The sequence below is a fragment of the Trachinotus anak genome, unplaced genomic scaffold (assembly GCF_046630095.1).
Source record: "Trachinotus anak isolate AG129_WGS33_773 ecotype Australia unplaced genomic scaffold, CSIRO_AGI_Tana_v1 ptg000021l, whole genome shotgun sequence".
Taxonomy (NCBI): Eukaryota; Metazoa; Chordata; class Actinopteri; order Carangiformes; family Carangidae; genus Trachinotus; species Trachinotus anak.
The window spans coordinates 18146676-18155514 of NW_027273872.1; the positions used below are offsets into that span (position 1 = coordinate 18146676).

Consider the following 8839-nt stretch of genomic DNA (forward strand, 5'->3'; position numbering starts at 1 on the left):
TCTCAGAGAAGCATTTCTATCTAACAGTATCATTTCACTCTTCAGCTTCAGGACTGAACTGCCCACCACTATTATGTCATTCAACACTTGTTCTTAAACCCGCTTGAGATTCACAGTGGGCGCAGGCCAAAAGGACCTAAGAGAGAAACTACAACTCTGGAGTCTCTCATCCCAAATCTACCTTCCTGTTGTTCAGACTCAAGAGACAAAATGTGTCACATTCCCAGTTTCAACCTGAGACGAAATACATCAAGTTGTAGTAAAAATGGCGCTTTTAGCCCATGGAAATACACTATATTAATAATCATGGTTCAAATAGCTTCCCACATAGTCACAGCATTCTACAAATAATATGCGATTATGGATTTTGGGCAGATAATTTGGGCAGTTTTAGCAAAACCCTCAAATCTGTGCTACTTAAAGGATCAGAAAAATGCCTAGAGGATCCCTCTGGTCTTATGTGTTCGCCCACATCACCAAACTCCTCAGAAACAAAACTTCAAACCAACAAGAAAATCATCAAAACCTTGAGCTCCTCCTTTCATTCTCACTTCTTTTTTTCCACTCAATCCATTGTCATAGTGACCCACAGCCACAAATTCATCAGAGCTGCCATCTTGGGAGAGTAAGCCACAAGGCTATTTCTGTAATGACCCAGATTTTCAGGTGAATCTGGATCCGTATCGATGTAATGAGCTGCAGTAAGTCAAAGAGAACCTATTGGCTCCAATAAACTATTTAACATGGCTTTTAAAGCTTGACGAGTATTGTCACAGAATATTTAAAATAATCAATAAACAAATGTTGTATTATTTAAGCTCCAACAGCCATGCAAAGTGTGCATCCCGCCTTCAAAACACAATCGATGCCAGCGAAAATTCCCCAGTCTAATTTCCTTTCTTGGTAATTTTGTCAGATTAATATCAAGTCAATTTCCTGGAGCCTGTTCTTACACAGAGTGATGGCATGATGATAGTATCATTGGAGGAACGCTATAATTGTGGAGGATGGCTCCTTTTGGGAAGAATATGGGGACAGATGGGGCCTGAGCTTGATGGAGGAATTTCTCTGTCCCCAGAGGCTATCAGGACACTTTGGCAAACTGGCAGGAGATATAAATAGATTACAGACAGGAGCAGGTCTACATGTATACACCAAACCCAAAGCAGGCGCTATTCTATTAAGGTAGTGGCTTTACAATGTCTTTATGGTCCACACTGTAAAACACAGCAATGCTATTGAAAGAATTTGATCAGATGTGGTTGCTTAGTATTCACTGAGGTTACCGGAGATTACAACTATAGCAGGACACAGTGGACACCCATCAAGGGGCTAACATGCAGACATCCATTCACACTCACATTCATACCTACAGGCGATGCAGAGTCTCCAGTCAACCTGATTTGCATGTATGTGGAATGTGGGAGGACATGTGAGCACTAATAAAGACGGACCCGCAGCTACACCAAGGACATGTCCACACTGTTTGTTTTGGGGAATTTGGGGGTTTTAATGTCCCAAGGAGGAGTTTACACTCTATAATTATACATAAATTACATATGGGAGTTTTTTAAGGCTGAGTTTAGTGGGGTTTTTTTTTTAGAGCTGCTATTAATTTTTAGGCCAAAAAATAAAAGCTATAATGAAGGGATTTAGTATTTGTCTGCAAGAATTGTATCTCTAGGACAGGGAGAGGGTTCTAATTTACAGAAAATGTACTGTATTATTAACACTTGCAGGAAATGCAGAGAAAAAAAACAACACATTATTCACTTTTCTAGAGGGCTAGTCAGACACTTCTTAGGGGGATAGGATTGCAGTAAATTCTGACTACAGCCGTGAGTGAAAAACAATGTAATCCATACAGAGACAAACCAACGGCCCTTTGCCGTGAGGCAAAAACGACTGAGCCATTGCAATCATGTGCTTTACATTTATAATACATATAATATTTTATTTGGTCTCCAGGATCGCCAGTAGCCGAAATAGTAAAATGAAAAATAAATGCTAGATAGACAAAACCTCAGTCAGGCAGAGCTTTGAACGACTCACATCGGTGCCTAATGCCTTATCTGTGTACACATTTTCACAGATACAGGTGAAAAGTGTGGAGCCACTCTACCTAAAATCCAATTTTAAAAAAGGGATATAAATAAATGCTTCTACATTATTTACAACTTACGTTGAGATAGAAAGAAAGATGGAGCAGCGTGGTGCTGGTGCTGGACTCAATGTCAGCTCTGATTTGGCTAAATATAAAATATTTAAAAAAATCTTTAGTATTTGTTTACCCGGGTAGTGGATGTGTGTGTTTGCGTGGAAACACAAACAGAGAGAGAAAAGAACCAGTACAGAGAGAGAAGAAGAAGACAGAGGAAAGAAGAGACCATACAAAAGAGAGAAACTTGGGTCTACTTGGGGTGCAGGTACGATGGCCAACTGGTGGCAGTGGCGAGGTTGTGTGTGTGTGTGTGTGTGTGTGTGTGGGAAAAACAGGAAGGAACTCTACTAATCTCTTGCATTACTGCAGTCATTTCCACTCTCTTCATCACCAGTAGCATGTGCTCTGTGAGATTTAAAATATTTAAATCTGTAATCTGTCAGCATTATGAGGTTAACACACACCCGCAAGTCTAGTGTCCTATCCGTCAGCATGCTTTCCACTTCGCATGGCCACACATATATCACAGAGACCTGACATGGCCTTTTGTAGTTCTCGCTGGAAAAGACTTTACGGGCGGTGTCTGTAATTTCTCAGCAGTGGCAGAGACATGCTGCTGGACCCTAGAGAAAAATTACTGGATATGCAAGCAGCTGAGAAAAAAAAAAAAAAAAGGCCGTGGCACTGTGAAGCACGAGGAAGCTTCTAATTTTTTCCCCAGTGTATGTGACCCAGTGACTCTGGAGGAGTTCTTCCTTGTTCTTTTACTACGGGTAAACCAGCATTCATTATTGATTTGGTGCACAGACTCATAGTCTTACACAACATGGTCTTATGAGCGGGCCAAAATATTTTGTCAGTTTGTTGCACAGCTGCATTAGAGCCTCACTAATGCATCCTCCTTCACCTTTCTTACGCGGTCACATATTTTCCTAAAACTCTGAATTAATAACCGAGAATGAATAAATTGAATGGGATTAAAACCTGAACGACAGTGACCCATATATGACTATTAGGTTGACGGAAGACACACCAACGTAGCCCATTTAGCCAGCTCCATGTCATGTCTTCATACGACAGGCTTTTACTAAGCTCCTTAAGAGCCTGCCCCAGGGGATCTATGGTAGGCTAGAGGTACTGACTCAGGCCTTATCTCCACTAATTTACCCCATGAATTAGACGGGCCCTTGCTTCTGCGTCCTGCCAGACCCAGATACTCACTCCATGTTAAGAAAATGAGGAGATAAAAGGGCTTTGCGATTGCTAAGTTGGATAAGGAGCTGGAGAATTGATGGGCGAATGGCACACTCTGCCACATCAACTTCACCTGGACGGTCACGTTCATCCCCAGGATTTAAAAAGTGTTGATTCCCCTGTCTGTATATTTTCAAGGTGGATTAAGGGGAATAAATTGCAATTTGAATCATATGGAGTTAAGGTGAACTTCTCAAAAACAAACAGACAGGGCTTCACCCCTGTCAGCCGCTGAGTACGGACAGAATGACTTTCTTTGTTCACGTCAGGCTTTCCTTTAATATTTTTTTGACAGACATTTTTAAATTTAAATGAGCTGGCAAGCTACTGATGCGGACTTTTAGAGGACACAAAGTACAGGACATGGTCAAATCCACGGAAACCTATACAGAAATTTGAGAGTTGGTTGTTTGTCTCATCACACTGCATGTGCAAGTGGAAAGCAAACAACACCTCAGCCATAGTCTGCAAATATCTGCAACAGTCTCACAAAATCAAATCAATGAAATGCAAACAAACTTGCACACGCGGCTTGAGCGGATTGATTCCTGTATCCCAGAGTTAAAAAGGTCATTCATGTCGTCTGCATGTTGCACATGAATGTTGAGTTTATCCCAAGCTAAGCTTATGTAAGTCTAAAGTAGAGCTTTGCATATGAGAGACACTCTCTCTCTCTCTCTCTCTCTCTCCCTATCATGACAGTCTCCCGCCCCCACCTCTCGCTGCTTCTCTCCATGTGATGCATTTTTAAAAAGTCTCCTTTAAAAAGGAAAACAATCAAAAATAGCTCCTCGCTGCTGCCGCAAGTTTGGTTACGTCTCTGATTTTAACTCAGCTGGCTTCGTCCTCGGTCTGTGTGCTATTGAGTGTAAATTGTCTAATTAATAAATAAATAATAAAGAGATAACTTCTGGCAGACAGTGAGTGGAGGCATACTGTGTGACATCTGCTTTGCAGTTAGAATGGCGATGTCCAAAAGAATCTTGTTTACTAAGCAGACATTGGTCTTTGGCAGGGAAACCTGTTAGTCAGGGGAGATGTTTTTGGGCCATGAACAATGTAAAATCTCTGTTAAATATGTTATGTGCAGTAGACTTGAGGCGTATCGTTCTGCCTCAGGCCAAAACCATTCTGTTAGTCAAACAAAGACACTTTCATCTTTTCACAGATTTAACAAATATGTCTTATTCATTATTAAAAGGAAAATGACACAAGTGTATCTGGTGAATTGTCGCTTGATTTGAGTAATTTTTAAAATAAACAATCTGGCTATTTTTCAGCGAGGCTCTCACAAAAGGTGTGATTTAATGATGATGAAAGCCTCTCCTCCTGAGCAAATACTAAGAGACAAGTTGATCCTCCTTGATTAGTCACTGTACATCTGCGTGTGCGTATGGCCAGATTATGAATGAGCGCAGTTGACACGTCATGATACACAGTTTGACTTGGGTTTAAAAGATTTCGCTGTTCGTTGCCTCATCAGTTTTCAAAGCTCTCTGCACCGCTGCTATTGTGCAGGGCAATTAAAAACCTGAATGGCTCTGAATCATTTACACTGAAGTGGTAATAAAGTAAAGACTGGAAAGTCTGTTTCAAAATGAATCTCTGCTCTTGTGCCAACAAGAGGCAGTGACAATTTGGTAACGGTCTGTTTGGTAAGACATCTCTAAACTGTGCGTTTATGTGTGTCAGCCATCAAGGCCAGAGCAGTCATCTTGGTTGCTTGGTAATGTGGTGAAAACTAATGTGCATTAAATCCAAATTCTCCACAACTGCCTTTTTCTTTTTGCGTGTTTGACATTGCAAAGTTGCGAAAACAGTGCTGGAACAATGACAGGCTTTTCTCCGGCTGTAGGGTAGCCAGCGATAGGACATATTTTCAGAAGGTCAGAGGTATCCATTTGGGAAATTATTCAGCTCCAGCTCCTGCTGCTTCAAGACAACACGTCAAACACAATGAAGAATATTAGAAAACACAAATAACCTTCCACAGCCACTCTCATATGTGCAACACACACATGCACACACACACATTCACACCCCTGCGTATACACTGAGGAGCACGCGCCCTCACACACCTCCTCGGCCCATGCGTCCAGATGTGAGAGCAATAATGAGAGCACGCTGAAAGAGAAACTGAAGGCTAAAGAATAAGAGGCCTCTTTGGCCAGAGACCAATGAGCGGCTCATCCATGTTAAGTCAGGCCAAGACGTACTCAGGTGTATTCACGTTAGGTCAGGAAGCAGCCTTGCTGACCTTTGCAGCAGACAGGGAGTCTCATGGAGCTTTTCTCGAGCAGTCCTGAGACTCGCAGGGTAAACAACAGACTCAATGCTGCACTTTGAAATGTGTGTGTATGTGTGTGCTTAGGAGTGTGTAAGTCCACGGTGTCCGTCAGCGATCATGTGTTGACCACTTCTTGATGGCCAAACCCTTCCAGTCAAACCTGTCCGTCAAATGAACGCAGTCAGGGGGCAGCGTTCTCTGTAATTATTCTCCTGCAGTGTTTTTATCGCAAATTAGGGCTGCCAGGATTGTTACACAGCTCAAGCACAACCCAGAAAAAAAAGCAAGAAAAAAAAAGAAGGGAAGAATGGATATTAGAACAGCAGGGAACTTGAAAAAATATCACTTTGCTGGACTGGAATACAAACACTGAGGGGCCTGAGAGAGAATTCACAAGAAGCAGCAGCAGCAGTATGCATAATCCTTCACATGATATTGAAGACACACATACAATATAAATGAACACAATTTGCCTGCAAATCAAATCAAAATCCAAAGAGTCCTAATCAAATTTCATAGGGTTTTAAATGTGCTCAACAAAAACTAGGAATTCTATGTGCCTGTGTTATTATAACCCATTAAGGACTTCTTTCATCAATAGTGTGGTGTGCATGCCAAATAAAACGCTGGATCATTTCCTAAATGCTTCGGTTTCAGGGACACGTTGCTTATTCAACCAATCACCATGACAACTCTAGCTTTACATTTTTACTCGCTCTTCCCTTTTCTGAATTCAACTCTCACAGTTAATCATTCTCCCTACCGCCGACTACAATGAGACTATTTATCTCTAAGCTTGTGTCCAGGAGTTTCACAATGAGAGAAAGTTGACACCAGTGGCCTGCAGGATCTTCACTCTGCTTTAAATTTAGCACTAATCTCTCTTCCTCCACAAGCAATTTTCTGCATCTGCTCTCTACAGCTGTCATAGGAACCATAAAATTGGAAAAGTGAAGCTGATTACTACAATTTTGTTGTTTTTTTTTTGTTTTGTTTTTTTATTTTAGCAGAGTCATGGAATCGGTGTAAGGATGAGATCACATCAGACAGAAATTCAGTGATGCACATGCACCACATTGATAACATGCATTCCTTTGAGTCCACTGTTTTTGTCACTCTAAATGACAGAAAGAAAATATCCTTCAATAATCAGGCAGAGTCCCGCTGAAGCTAATGCCTTACAAGGAGGCATTTACATTGAGCAAGCCGGTTATTCATCCATGAACTCCCCAAGAAATCAGCTCATGAGCACAACTTAAAAGAAGAAATTGTACAAATGGGGATCCCCACGTATGCCTGTGGCACATTATCCAGCTCCTCACCACAAACAGATGGGGGGTATATGTTGCTACAAACTGGTGGCTGATCCCACTCGCATTGAAAAGATCTGGTGTCATAAGAACCGATTTGACTTGAAATTCGTCTTTTCATATCCGGTAGACTTTAGAGCTTTTAATTTCATTTGCAAGTCACTAGGCTATTTCATTTATGTTCCGGGGAGAGCGACGAGAGAGAGAGAGAGAGAGAGAGAGAGAGAGAGAGAGAGAGAGAGAGCTTGCGCGTCACTGCTCCATCACGCACACAAGATGTCTTTATGGCCAAGTAACAAGTGCTCTGAACAATTATCACCAGCTTTTATTTTCTGCAATGACGTTTTCAGCGCAGTGGTGTTGTGACACGTTACATATGCTGGTGTGGGCTAAACACACACACACACACACACACACACACACACACAGTTATCCAGCATCCAAATCCCCTGCCTGTAATAAGACTCGCTGTAGTCTGTTCAAGTCACAAAATCCAAATAGGTTACTGGAAGTATACGTGCTCCGTGCAGGTTTACAGCGCTGCGTCGATGCAGCGCCACAAAGAGCTCTGCTTATCTTATCAGGGGGAAAATAGAGATACAAGTCTTCTAATTTTAATCCAAGTAGCCCGATGTGCCCATTTCTCCTGCAACCTCCTAACTCACTCATCGCGCAGACAGCCGTAAGATTTCTCCCTCCAGTTGCTCATCAAGTATCATGAAATGACTCACCTGCCTTGTCCAGATGTAATTCCCCCCATGCCTTGTTTTGTGAAAATAAAAAGCCGGGGCAATGTTTCACTGTTTCGGAGTCTTCACTTGCAGTCGGGTACGTACTCCAAATATCCGTATAGTCTGCGCACTGCTTATGTTTTTCGGGAATGACCTTCCTGTGAAGCGATAGCGGCTCTCATTATCCTCGCTCCGCTGTCGTTTCAGTGGATTTCTCCCATGTTATGTTTTTTTTTTTTTTTTTTTTTTTTTTTTTCCCCTTTTTTTTCAGCGGGAAGCTCTCCTCCTAGTCCTGGTGCGTTTTGATGCTTTTGCCTTGACTCCTGGGCTCAACACGAGCTGGGCGGGAGCGCGCAGCGCGGTCCCGGCTGGCTATTCGGGAGCGCCGATTGGAGATGGAGAAGAGAGTTACTAGGTAACCAAGGGCACACGCATCATACATGAAAAGGAGCGGAGGATTTATGGCTTCCGACTATGCTCTGCCCTTCTTCTCTTCCTTTTTTTGACAGCTCATCAAAAATGGGCGGTGTTAATATTTCAGTGATGGCCACACTTTAGTGTGTGTGTGTCACAAAAACCCTACATCATCCTGTTAAAGGCTTCCTTCTTCTTGGAGCCAAGAGTTGGTCCTTTGGGGAAATTCTGTCATGTTCAGGTATTACATTTGCAGGAGAATAAATTCTTCTGAAGAGAAACTATTTACAAAGGTGACACAAGGTTTGGGGGGTGGGGGTGGGGGGTGGGGGGGACAATGGGAAGTTCCTTAAATGCTGAATAGGCTATTTAAGATATGAGCCACAGAGCAGTTTTTTGCAGGGATGAAATTTGAGGTTGGTTTTGCACTCCTCACTCCCCACATTAATTAATTAATATTATTTCTACTCCACAATTCCAACTCCACGTTTCCATGTTCACACGCAACATTAAAGAAATGTAAAGTAATCAAAGGTTTGCCTTATGGGACACATTTTCCCATAATGCAAATTGACATCATCAGAGGAATCGTCTTCACCCGTAGGGCTGTCATCACACACTTGCCTTCATACAGTGAGTGGCACTTCACATGACTAGTAAACTGTTCCTCATGCCTTTAAAT

General features: G+C 42.2%; 1 protein-coding gene across 3 annotated transcripts in view; it reads right to left on the bottom strand.

Annotated features, from left to right (window-relative positions):
- Nucleotides 1-8161, bottom strand: part of nlgn3a (neuroligin 3a) — a 115490-nt gene extending 107329 nt beyond the window's left edge. For 2 of the 3 annotated variants that reach the window (XM_071457956.1, XM_071457954.1), the window contains exon 1: nt 7744-8161. The gene's annotated coding sequence lies outside the window, so the exon portion shown is untranslated. The remainder of the gene's footprint in view (nt 1-7743) is intronic. The other variant, XM_071457955.1, reaches the window with a different exon arrangement.
- Between the last annotated feature and the right edge of the window lie 678 nt (nt 8162-8839).